Source organism: Pinus tabuliformis, chromosome 7, assembly GCF_031772625.1.
Source record: "Pinus tabuliformis cultivar Carrire ecotype Pingquan chromosome 7, CPIR1, whole genome shotgun sequence".
Taxonomy (NCBI): domain Eukaryota; kingdom Viridiplantae; phylum Streptophyta; class Pinopsida; order Pinales; family Pinaceae; genus Pinus; species Pinus tabuliformis.
In genome coordinates this window covers 819,503,584-819,517,755 of record NC_142293.1, presented here as the reverse complement: position 1 = coordinate 819,517,755, position 14,172 = coordinate 819,503,584, and positions in this window count along the sequence as shown.

The window sequence follows — 14,172 nt, the reverse complement described above, 5'->3', positions numbered from 1 at the left end:
GGTGGTGCCATTGGTGAGCCTGTCGTGGGTTTGGTTTGCTGGAATTGTGAGGGGTCACTTCAGGGGTGGTGTATGCTTTTGGTTCGAGGTGGGAAAGAACTTTGTAAGCTATGGGTGCCCGACGCTAAAGGGAGAGGAGGTTCAACTGATCCTGGTGGTCTTGACCCCTGTGTGAATTGTTTGGGAGCTATTGGAAGGGTGGTCTTTGTCTCGCTTAGGTGGTGTCAGGGTTTCAAGCATGCGACTGGTTCCTCGCTCAAGGCAGTCCTCAGCCCAGGTGTCGCCTAATTTGGGCAGGCTAGGCATGGCTAAGTCCTGGCCTCAGCTCGAGCTAGTGTTTGACAGTGGTGGAGGGAGTCCGGAAGGTCTAAGTGTAGAGGGTTCGAGCCGCACGATTTTAGGAGGCAGAGGTGGTGGCCGGTCGGGGCATTTAGGATGTGCGGGGTCAACATCTCGAGGTGGTAGACACGGGGGCTCAACTAGGATTCAGGGCTGCCTTGTTTTTCCTGTTTTGCAGCGAGGCGGTTCGGTTCATCGTGGTGGTTCTGGGCGTTGTGTGTCGGTGCGTCAGGGTGGCCGCGGTCAGTGACAAGGCTGCTACATGGAGCATTGCCGAGATGTGGTTCAGTCAATTTTGGATCGTCTAGAGAATTTAGAGTGGGTTAGATAGGAGGAGCACACCGAATTGATAGAAACTCTGAGCAAAATGCATTATTTCCAATGTCATACCTTGGAGAGTGGTGTGTTGGTCTGGTGCGGCCAGAATTTGCTATCAGAGAAGGTTGAGAAACTGGAGGTCTAGATGGCCCATTTCGAAGAGCATTTCCAATGCTCCTTTTGTCCTCCGCCACCTCCTGGTACAAATCTGGACAACCCAGACTCCATCACCTCTGACGACTAGCATGGATACAGGTGTTTCATATGTTTTGTATGTTTACTGGGGCACATGGACCTTGAAATTGTGGATTGCGTCTCTCTTTGTTTTTTTGTTTCATTGTCATATGATTTTGGCGGTAGTCAACAAATCTGGCCAGGGTGAGACTACTTGCATTTTTCCTCTGATGTATTTCCTTTTGAAACTATGAATACAAATTTGACTTACAAAAAAAAATGTTGGGTGTTAATCAATTGTTGTTACAATTCATAATATAGTTTTGATTCAAACTAATAGCAATGCTACAAAATGCACAACCAAACACAAACGATAGACTTAATTTAAACCTAACAAAGGGGGTAAATCCAAATAGCGTAATAGTTTGGACAAGAAATCACCTCTAACTTTTATTAATCAAGAAAATGTACAACATATGAATGACATGAAGCAACATAGTGACAATAATCCATGTGCAATTGCAAAATATATTTAATTAACCTAGTGAAAGGAACACAAAGTGTTTTGTCTCCCCTTTGTTGGTATTCCATATAGTGTTATAATATAATTGGGGGAAGAGGAAGAGACATGGTCAATGGGATATGATTCACTGTGTTTGCTGAAATTTTGTATGAACTTCTCTTGAGTTGTCCCACTATGCAAGCATGCATTACATTATACTTCTAGGTTGTTTGTGATGATACCATTGTGTTAGCATTTATGACAAGGTTTGGCACAACCTGATTTCATCATGTGCAAGAAACTTTTGCATGATCAATCTTCATTATGCATGAAAAGTTTGTGTTATCACCTAGATTGTTATGAAACCAGTTCAAGAAAAAGATATAAAAGATAGATCAACGCCTTAGAATTCAGCCTCTTCGAGGGGGCAACCTCCTTTACATTACATGAATGAGCAATTCTTGGATGATTCAAATGACAAAACCTCATTTCTATATATAGGAGTCTAAGGAGTCACAATATAACCCAGCTGACCTAACAATAATAATATAAAGCCACAAAAATAACAATAGAGGGATTCTATGGGGCACAGTAATAAAAATATGGGGACAATAGGGGCACAACAATATTAATAAGGGATACAACTACAATAGTAATGGGGTAATCACTAGTATTATAGGGTCCTATCATGCCCCTCTCCTTCAAAAAAAGTGTTGTCCTCAACGCTTGAGTAGTTCTGGATGCTTCTGTATAAAATTCTCATCCTCCCATGTGGAATCTTCAGCGGATAAGTTCTTCCACTTGATGAGATACTCTGAGATTGATCGATTTCGTAGCTGTCGAGTTCTTGTTTCTGTGACTGCTTCCGGTTCCAATATAATTTTTCCTTCCTCGTCAAGTTCTGGCAATATTGTTTAAACTGGGAGCTTATCACCTATAACCTTCTTTAAACATGAAACATGGAAAACTGGGTGCACTCGAGACGCTGCAGGAAGCTCCAATTTGTATGCTATAGTACCAATCTTTGCAACACCTTATACAGACCATAATTCTTTGGTGATAATTTATTATCCTTCTTAGCTTGCTTGAGGGACATTTGTTTGTATGGTTGTAGCCGTAGGAATACCCAATCGCCTACATCAAAACTTCTTTCGCTACGATGTTGATCTGCCTGTTGTTTCATTCTATTCTATGCCAACACGAGGTTATCCTTTAAGAGTTGGAGGACTTGTTGTTGATGTTCAATGTGATGTTCCACTACTTGAACCTTAGAATTTTCTCTTAAATATGATGTGATGGATGGTCGCTGATATCCATAAAGTGCCATAAATGGGGTCATTTTTGTTGCTGTATGGAAGGAAGTGTTATACCACCATTTAGCCAGAGGCAACCATTTGACCCATTGTGTCTGTTTATCAGATACAAAGCAATGAAGATATCCTTCCAAACATTAGTTTACTATCTCAGTTTTCCCATCAGATTGAGGATGATAAGATGAGCTATGAGCTAACTGAGTACCAAGACAAGAAAATAATTCTGTCCAAAAATTTCCAGTGAAAATGGGATCCCTGTCACTTACAATAATCTTTGGGTTTCCATGTAGCTTTTGAATTGTTTCCGTAAATGCCGTAGAAACTGTACTGTCTTTCAATGGATGTGATAATGCACAAAAGTGTGCATACTTGGTAAGTCTGTCAACTACCACCATGCTGACACTCTTTCTCTCAGACTTGGGTAAACATGTGATAAAATCCATTGAAACCTCCTCCCAAAGTTGGCTTGGAATGGATAAAGGTTGTAATAGACCTGGGGTCTTAATTGTTTCAAATTTATTTTGTTGGAAAACCAAACTTTCTGCCACAAACTTTTGAATATCTGATTTAAGGCCATCCCAAAAAAATTCCTTCTTAACCCTGTGGTAAGTTTTTAAAAATCCTGAGTGCCCTCCTAAGGGAGAAGTGTGCAATTCCATAAGAATATTTTGTTTGAGTTGCGAATTCTTACAGAGGTATAAGCGATCTTTGTACCATAACGAATAATTTTTCCAGCTAAATGTATCAGATGTACTGGAATATTGTTGTAACTTTCGAATAAGTGCCCACACTTATTCATCATTTTTCCACTCCTCCCTTGCTTCATTTATCCAATCTAGTTGGATAATAGAAATGGCGCACAACAACGCTTCCACATCCTCATCCTTTCTTGAGAGTGCATCTGCCACCACATTTTGCTTCCCCTTTTTGTAGATGATTTCAAAGTCATAACCCAACATCTTTGTGACCCACTTTTGTTGCTCTTCAGAGGATAATATTTGTTCTAAAAAGTATTTAAGGCTATCATGATCCGTTTTTACCTTGAAGTGTCTTGCCATTAGGTAGGGTCGCCATTTCTTAAGTGCATGTAATATTGCCAACATTTCCTTCTCATAAATAGCTTTGTGTAAAAACTTTGCCTTGATTGGATGGCTTTCAAAAGCAATGGGTCTTTCATCTTGCATTAAAACAACACCAATTCCATTTCCTGAAGCATCACATTCCACAATAAAGGTTTTTGTGAAGTCCGGTGTAGCTAAGACCGGTTCTTGGCACATTGCTTCTTTAAGATGTTCGAAGGCCTTTGTTGCTTCCGAAGTCCATGAAAATGCATCTTTCTTCAATAATGTTGTTAGAGGTGCTGCTATTCTCCCATAATTCTTAACAAAATTGCGATAATACCCTGTCAACCCGAGAAATCCTCGCAGATGCTTTATGGATGTGGGGATTTTCCATTCCTTAATGGCTTTAATTTTGCTAGGGTCTACCTTAACTCCTTCATGAGATACAATATGACCTAGATATTCCACCTCTTGTACTCCAAAGAAACATTTGGATCTTTTTGCATATAATTGTTTCTCCTCCAATAGTTGTAGCACCCTGTCAACATGTTCAACCTGATCCTTCCAAGACTTGCTGTAGATTAGTATATCATCAAAAAATACTAACACAAATTTTCTAAGGAAGGGTTTGAAAATGGAATTCATCAAACCTTGAAATGTAGAAGGTGCAATGGTAAGGCCAAAAGGCATGACCAAAAATTCATAATGACCCTCATGAGTTGTAAATGCTATTTTTGGAATGTCTTCAGTCTTCATTATGATTTGATGATATCCTGAACGAAGATCCAACTTGGTGAAGTAAATTGATCCATGCAATTCATCCAATAATTCATCAATGACAGGAATGGGAAACTTATATTTAATAATGAGCTTGTTGAGCTCCCTATAATCCGGACACATGTGCCATGATCCATCCTTCTTGTACACCAATACTACAGGGGCAGAGAAAGAACTTTGAGTAGGTTGAATTATACCAGCCTCTAGCATTTCTGCAACCATACGTTCAATTTCACTCTTTTGGGCATAGGGATATCTATACGGCCTGATGTTTGGAGGAACACTTCCTGGAATCAGATGAATAGCATGATCATGATCATGAATAGGTGGGAGACCTTTGGGAGTTTCAAATACCTTGGAATGATTGTCCAAGACTTTTTGGAGATCTGGAGAAATAGATGATTCCGATGTGGAAACATCTAGTGAACATAATTGTGAAATTACACCTCTTTGTTCCTTTTTTAGAAGCTTTGTCATCCCGTTAGAGCTGATTATCTTTCCCGGTTTCCCTGCAATACCTCTTAATTCAACTTCCTTTCCTTCCGCAGAAAATTTCATGAAAAGTTCTTGAAAATTAAAAGCTATTGTACCCAAGGATTGTAGCCATTGGACTCCTAGTACAACATCAACACCTCCCATTGGAATGGAAAGCATTGGGCTAGTCAATACATATTCTCCCATGGATAGCTTGATATTATGGCACTTTCCAGAGCAATTTATCGTTCCTCCATTTGCAATCATCACTTGACACTCTGGTGCTGGATATAGGAAGCAATTCAATTCCTTTGCTACCTTACAATGAATAAAATTATGTGTACTTCCTGAATCAATCAACACTATTACCTTTTTCTTCTTGATTTGTCCTTCTATCTTGATGGGTTGAGGAGTGGTAATTCCAGCCAATGCATTACAAGATATGGTCGGATTCATTTCTTCTTTATCTAGGCTCTGTTCCTGGAGTATATCCTCTTCCTTTGACCTTTCTTGCTCCTTTTCTTCTTCCTCTTCACAATCTATGTAGAATAATTTCTTCTAAGCACACTTATGACCTTTAGTGTATTTGTTATCACAACTGTAACAAAGCCCTTTTTCTCTTTTTTCTTTCAATTATTGTGGTGTCAACCTTATAGGTTGTGGAAGGCTAGGGGTAACAACACTTCCATCTTTATAGTTGTGACTAGTATGCTTCCTAGTTGCCATAATTTTGCTTTCCATTTTTCTTGCTAACTTGAATGCATTCTCTAATGAATTAGGTTTCCAAAGGCGAACATAATGTTGGATATTATCCTTTAAAGTCCCTATGAACACATCAATCCTATGCTCCTCTGGAATATTTTTTACCCTTATGTTCAATTTTTGGAACTCCTCAATGTGCTCCATTATTGAACCCTTTTGTTTGAGACTTATCAATTAGCTAAAAAGAGTGTTGCTTTTTGTATCCTCATAATGTGCTGTCAATTCTTCCGTAAAAATTGCTCAAGTGATAATTTGTTTACAAGAGCAAAGCCATTGATACCATACAAACTGATTTGGTTCCAAATATAAAGTTGCAATACGTACCTTTCGTGTTCTTTTCACATTATTGAGATCGAAAATTGCTCCATCTGTAATATCCATGTTGCGGGATCCTTGTCATCAAACTTCCTCATATCGATTTCTGGAATATGGTGGGTCTTTGATCCAAAATTAGAGTCTATGGAATCATGATTAAAATTTCTTTTGTTCTCATCATGAGTTTCCCTTACTCCCCTTTGACCATTAGTGACCATTTCTTGTAGCACCTTATTCATATTTATCTTCAATTCTTCCATGTCTGTCTTCAAATCTATCTTCAAATCGTCCATCTTAGCTTCCACGTCATTCATCTTAGCTTCTACGCCTTTCTTTAAATAATCCATCTTAGCTTCTACACCTTTCTTTCAACCATCCATCTTAGCTTCTACATCTTTCTTTAAACCATCCATCTTAGATTCTGTTCCTTTTTGTGCAAGTGACACTTGTTACACTTGGTCTCGTAATTTTGATATATCATGTTGCATTTCTTCCTCTTCTTCATGAGTCATGCTAGAGCTTTTAGGTTTCTTACTAGGTGTTTGAATTTTCTTTCCTCGGGGCATCAATTATTGATAATAATGCTTTACTATGCCATTTAAAATCCTTCAAACTAATTTTTCAAACCAAGCTTATGCAAAAATTTAAAAAAAACTACACACCTTTTTTCACTTTGTAGGAGCCTGATATTGAATCTGATGTATCTCTGTAATTTCGGATCATCCAATTCTGAAATTGTGATCTGTAGTAGCCCTCTGCGTCCTCTTTCCAATGCCACCAATCTGATCCAAATTGGATTCTCCAAGAAAGAGTTATGCACAATCTCCCACAGTGACCTGATTATAGACTAGTTCAGTAGAGCGAACTTGTACGACGTGCCACGAGTCACTGTTTCAACTTTTGGCTCTGAAAAATATATAAAAGAAACTACACTCTGTCCTCTTTCTATACCTTCTTACGAAATTTCAATTCAATGCTCAGAAAGACAGTTATGACGATTTTCCCCAGGTTACCTGTTTGGAACGTAATTCAGGAGTCTGCAAAAAGACCAACTTCCTCCGATCATATCTCCGCGAATATAGGGTGAAAAGCTCTGAAATTTGGACCTGAGATTCAGCGCAATTTCTTCTCAAATGGGTTTTTTTTTAGCTTCTGAAACGTCACAGAAAAAAATTATAGCGAAAATGCCACAATGACCTATTTGGAACAGCGAAACCCTAGAATCCAAAGCTCTGATACCAAATGTCATGAAACCAGCTCAAGAAAAAGATAGAAAAGATAGATCAACGCCTTAGAATTCAGCGTCTTTGAGGGGAACCCTCCTTTACATTACATGAATGAGAAATTCTTGGATGATTCAATTGACAAAACCTCCTTTCTATATATAGGAGTCTAAGGAGTCACAATATAACCAAGCTGACCTAACAATAATAATATAAAGCCACAAAAATAACAATAGAGGGATTCTATGGGGCATAGTAATAAAAATATGGGGACAATAGGGGCACAAAAATATTAATAAGGGATACAACTACAATAGTAATGGGGTAATCACTAGTATTATAGGGTCCTATCATAGATTGACCTCAGGCTGAAGGGGGGCGATTCCAGGGTAACCACAAACCAAGCTTAGCCTAGTAGCTAGCCCTACTAGGCCGGGAGATGGCTCTCTCCTTAAGGTTCTTAGTCAAGATGACTAGATCAGGTAAAGGATTTTAGGCTAGGTATAGTAGCTCGAAGGTTTTGATTGAATTTTGTTGGTGTTTCGCTAGTTCAGATGGAGCTGGGCAATTTAGGTCTGGGAAATTAGGTCAGAAATGCAGGGTGTTCTATGGAGCAAGGTAGGAAAAGGATTTATCACTTTAGGATTAATGGTGTGAGGTGTTTAACACTAATGAGGAGCTGAGGATGGCACGTGACAATCATGGATCCTTCTCAAACAGTAGAAAACATGAAATATTGAATGATTTCCCAAGGCAGAGCACTGTTACAATGGATTCTACCTATCAAACTTGATAACATTCAATAATAAGCAATGAAATGGATGATGGCATACACAAAACATGTAAAAACATGATTACAAAAGAAGAAACTATGCTAAAACTCCATACCACATGGATCCCATAAAAATAGCCGCAAATCCTATTAATATCCTTGCCAAACTGCTTACAATGATGTACAATCAAGCTCTGAGCATCCAAGTGAGTCCAAACTCAAAAAATGACTAAGAAAACACATGATATAGACATAAAAACAAATCATCTTAGCCTTAGGGGTCGAATCCATGAGAAGAGGAGCTGTTTCAACAAACTCTAAACAAGGAACTAGGTTCCAGGCCACCTAACAACTTGCCTCTAAAAGAGGGGAAACTGATTCATTGCCCTCAAAACAACCTTTAATCTAATGAATCTACCCTATATCACTATTTACCTACCATAATTACATGCCAAATCATCATTTACATTGGTAAAATATCCATCATGAGAGAAAATTCACAATCATAGTGAAAAACTGGAAAAATAGGCATCTTGAGCAAACTTTGCCCTATGCGCTGCACCACTGGCTCAACGCGTAGCGCCACTTTCAAGTCACTTTTTGAGACTTTTCTGGAATCCAAATTGAGGCCATGATAGCTCATTGGAAATATATTCAAGTCTATTTTCTATAACACCTGGAATTTCTACATTTGGAGCTCATTTGACCCCTAAGAAGTCCAATCTCCCAAGACTGGTAAAAATGTGAAGAATGAGGTTTCCAAAATGTAGAGTGATCTTGCAGTCAACTGTTGGAGGTCTTCCTCAACTCCAAATTGAACTCATGATAGCTCATTGGAAATTTATCCATGTCTAGTTATCATTTGAATCATCAATAAAGTAATTTGGTCATTCTAGCCATGAGAAATATTGATTTTCCCAAAGTCACTCCAGAAGTGTAGCAACTCTCCTGAGGCAAATGTTGTTTTGTAAATTTCTCCCAAACCATGAGACGTGTGTAAAAAATGAAGGAGGTTTTTATTCTTGAATCTATGATGGACAAAAACCTCTCTCACTTTTGTCAAGTTCATTTTTTCTTGCTCAGAAGAATCATTTTAATAAAACCTATTCCGATGTGTGGAACATGGGATTTGTAGTAATAAAGGGAAATGAAGGGGATGAGGGGCTTATAAATTCTTGAGAAAATTTTTGGAAGCGGGGAGGAATTTTAGGAAGCAGGGGAAAGTGGAATTTCAAGTATTGAGTGAGGGGAAGGGGTTCAAAAGGGCAAAACACAGGCCTAACCTAGAAAAGTGTCAAATTGTAGCAATAGGCTAGGGTTTGTGGGAAAATGATGATTTTGAGGGATTTCAGTGATGGGAAGTGTTTAAGAAGGTATATTAAGGATAAGGGAAGGTGTATAAGCATCAGGATACAAGTTTTGTTGATGATTTGACCATCCAAGAAAAATTACCTACAATACCCTAGGAGATGGAAATGAGCCTTACCTAGGCACAACTGAAGCATAAAACAAGGTGTAAAATGACCCATTAGAACTTGAAATAATGATGACCACTCTTTGAATGATGGTACACTCAGCCGAATGGTGACATGGACCAATACTTGAAAACTTTGGAAGGAGTGAAAACAATCCTAGACTTAATACTTAGTGACCAAATTTTACTTGAAGACTCACTGAAATGACAAAATTTGACTTTGATACCCTAAGACCACTTTGTAAGAGCATGTTTGATCGTTGGTGGAAGGATGCAAAGACTAACTCTAACATTGGCTCCATTGGGGATGGTAGCTCCTTGGAGGTGCCAAGAACACCATAGACCAAGTAGCCTTATCCATTGTGCAATACGGTCAAACAACTCGAAGACTAAAAACTAACTCGAAATTGATTGAAAAATGACTCAAGACTTACTTAGTTGAAACAAGTACTTATAAAACTTATTAATGGTAGCAGATCATCGATGTTTGAGGGCTTCAAATACCAATGACAATCACCTACCTACTGAAGAAATATGTACAATCATGTGAAGTGAACCTTCCAATGTAACCAATCCAGCAGATGGCTACTCACTGAAATTTTGATCTCACTTTCCTCAAGCAGGAAGAATGATGTACATGTAGGAAACTCACATTAACAATTGAAACCAAGGATTATGCTAACAAACTAGGAAACTTTCATCTTCTCTAATGCTTGCAAAAGAATGCCGAAGGGATCTTGAAAATCTTGAAACACTAGCTTGTCTTGAGATCCAACAGCAAAAATACAAGTAATCCCTTCATTCTGATCTGAAATAACAGTTGGTTGCTGATTGATAGGAAGGCATAGAGAAGTATAAGCTTCCGTTATCTTAGTGTTGGTTGTAAATTCCTCTAGTATGAGAAATTCTGACTCGATTTTTGGCCTATTGTCTCTCTCAGGCTCATACTTCTCAATTTCAAAAGTGGAAGAAGCTTCACTAACACCTTCTTGACGATGTGAACACTACAAACCTGCATTAGCTTGGGTTGTAACATGACCTTTCAGGAGTTGATCTATCTCATTTTCAGATAGAGGAGATAGTACCTTTTGTTTTCTTTTGCTAAAACGATAATTGTCTTCTTGAAATAACAATTCAAAATATGAAATATGAGAAGAAAAATCTGAATAACAGTCCTTAATTCCCTGGTATTCTGCAATTTGAATACATTGTTGATCATCTTCATATGACATGGCAACTAGATTGTCATGTTTCTTATCACACTCATCAGTCATACGAGGGAAAACTTCAGATAGTTCTTGAAACTCAAAACTAACACTTCTATCATTTACCACTGAGTTATCCAAAGAAGATTTTTCACTTACTTGAACAAAGATCTCATCTTGTTTTTCATAAAATGACTGGATTACCTCCTCGTGAAGGCTTTGTTCTAATGAAATGAGAACACTTGGGTCAATAACTTTGTTTTCTTCATTCCAGATGATCTCAACAACAAAGCTCTCCTTCATGGGATTCAAAACAAGGTACTCTTCATCATCACGATCTGAATCTAGATCTGAAATAACCAACTTGACTTTATCACAATCTGAAATTGGAACTTGATTTTCCTGCATATTGTCATCTGTTACGAATAGATCTGAAATAAGACCTTGGCTTCCATCATTCTCAATTGTACTAACATCTTGAACCTGCTGCAAATTTTCCCGAGCATCTTGATAAGTATCCTCTAAGCTGTCTTTATGTTGCTGAAATGGATTTTCATATAGGGCTTCCATGATCTTATCGTCCATGAAGTCATCATCTTCATAAACTTTCTCAAGATTTTCAATAAAACTATAAACATATTTACAACAGTTCTCAACTAATATTAAGGATGGACAAGATTCTTTATACCTTTCAAGGAACATGGTATGAAATTCCTTTAAACAGTAAATACTAGCAGGCGGCAAAATTTCATACCAAGATCAAGCTTCACCTTCCAGAGTGGCCATGAATATATTCATCAAGCAGTCTTCAGGAAAATCAACCTTCAACTTGCGAGTATGCATGTGAAATATAACTAGATTTAAAGAAGCATCATTCCTATCATCATCTTTAAACATAGGCAAATTCCTTTGCCAATCTACCTTAGGAATTTTATTTGGGAAACCTGGAATGTGATCTCGGCTCATGGGAGCATACCTTCGAGCAAACGAATCCATTTTGATAATAATTAATTCACCAAGAAATTCTTCAGGCTACTGATTCTTGAAGAGTGGAGTTTCCATAAAAATTCTGAAGCTTGGGATTTTTCGACACTGGAGTTGCCAGGTGAATGATTTCAGCCTTCTGGTGTCTGATCGTTGTCCACCATCAACAATCAGATCTAAACTTGATACATTTTACTAAGGAACATAAAACTACTTCTCCAGTATGGTCGCCACTATGTTATCACTTAGATTGACCTTAGGCTGAAGGGAGGCAATTCCAGAGTAACCACGAACCAAGCTTGGCCTAGTAGCTAGCCCTACTAGGCCGGGAGAGGGCTCTCTCCTTAAGGATCTCAGTCAAGATGACTAGATCAGGTAAAGGATTTTAGGCTAGGTATAGTAGCTCGAAGGTTTTGATTGAATTTTGTTGGTGTTTCGCTAGGTCAGATGGAGCTGGGCAGTTTAGGTCTGGGAAATTAGGTTAGAAATGCAGGGTGTTCTATGGGGTAAGGTAGACATAGGCTTTAGCACTACAAACTTAATGGTGTGAGGTGTTTAATACTGATGTGGAGCTTGAGGAGGTTATGTGACAATCATGGATCCTTCTCAAACAGTAGAAAACATGAAATATTGAATGATTTCCCAAGGCAGAGCACTGTTACAATGGATTCTACCTATCAAACTTGATAAAATTCAATAATAAGCAATGAAATGGATGATGGAATACACAAAACATGTAAAAACATGATTACAAAAGAAGAAACTATGCTAAAACTCCATACCACATGGATCCCATAAAAATAGCCGCAAATCCTATTAATTTCCTTGCCAAACTGCTTACAATGATGTACAATCAAGCTCTAAGCATCCAAGTGAGTCCAAAATCAACAAATGACTAAGAAAACACATGATATATACATCAAAACAGCTCATCCTAGCCTCAGGGGTCGAATCCATGAGAAGAGGAGCTGTTTCAACAAACTCTAAACAAGGAAATGGGTTCCAGGCCACCTAACAACTTGCCTCTAAAAGAGGGGAAACTGATTCATTTCCTTCAAAAAAAACTTTAATCTAATGAATCTACCCTCTATAACTATTTACCTACCATAATTAAATTCCAAATCATCATTTACATTGGTAAAATATCCATCATGAGAGAAAATTCACAATCATAGTGAAAAATTGGAAAAATAGGCATCCTGAGAAAACTTTTATCTACGCACAGTGCCACTTTAAGGTCACTTTTGGAGACCTTCCCGGCAACCAATTTGAGCTCATGATAGCTAATTGGAAAGGTATTCAAGTCTATTTTCTAAAACACCTGGAATTTCTTCATTTGGAGCTAATTTGAACCATCATAAGTCCAATTTCCCAAGGCTATTCAAAATGTGAAGAATGAGGCTTCCAAAATGCAGAGTGATGTTGCAGTCAACTGTTGGAGGTCTTCCTCAACTCAAAATTGAGCTCATGATAGCTCATTGGAAATATCCTTGTGTCTAGTTATCATTTGACTCATCGAGCAAGTAATTTTGTCACTCCAGATAGGAGAAATATTGATTTTCCCAAAGTCACTCTAGAAGTGCAACAACTCTCCTGAGGCAAATGTTGTTTTGGACATTTCTCCCAAACCATGAGACTTGTGTAAAAAGTGAAGGAGGTTTTTTTTCTTGAGTATATTATGGAAAACAACCTCTCTCACTTTTGTCAAATTCATATTTTCTGGCTCAAAAATATCATTTGAATAAAACCTATTCCGATGTGTGGAACATGGGATTTGTAGAAATAAAGGGAAATGAAGGGGATGTGGGGCTTATAAATTCTTGATAAAATTTTTGGAAGTGGGGATGAATGTTAGGAAGTAAGGGAAAGTTAATTTTAAGGATTGAGTGATGGGAAGAGGTCCTAAAGGGAAAAACACAGGGCTAACCTAGAAAAGTGTCAAATTGTAGCAATATGCTAGGGTTTGTGGGAAAATGATGAATTTGAGGGATATCAATGGTGGGAAGTGTTTAAGAAGGTATATTAAATATAGGGGAAGGTGTATTAGCTTAAAGATACAAGTTTTGTTGATGATTTGACCATCCAAGAAAAATTACCTACAAAACCCTAGGAGAGGGAAATGAGCCTTACCTATGCACAACTGAAGCACAAAAAAAGGTTTAAAATGACCCATTGGAACTTGAAATAATGATGAACACTCTTTGAATGATGGTACACTCAACCGAATGCTGACATGGACCAATACTTGAAAATTTTGGAAGGAGTGAAAACAATCCTAGACCTAATACCTAGTGACCAAATTTTACTTGAAGACTCACTGAAATGACAAAATTTGACTTTGACACCCTAAGACCACTTTGTAAGAGCATGTTTGATCGCTAGTGGAAGGCTACAAAGACTGACTCTAACAGGTTTCAAAAGTTCACTCCATGACTTGGATTTTAACGCTTCTTGCAACACAATGCTACTTGTTACTCTA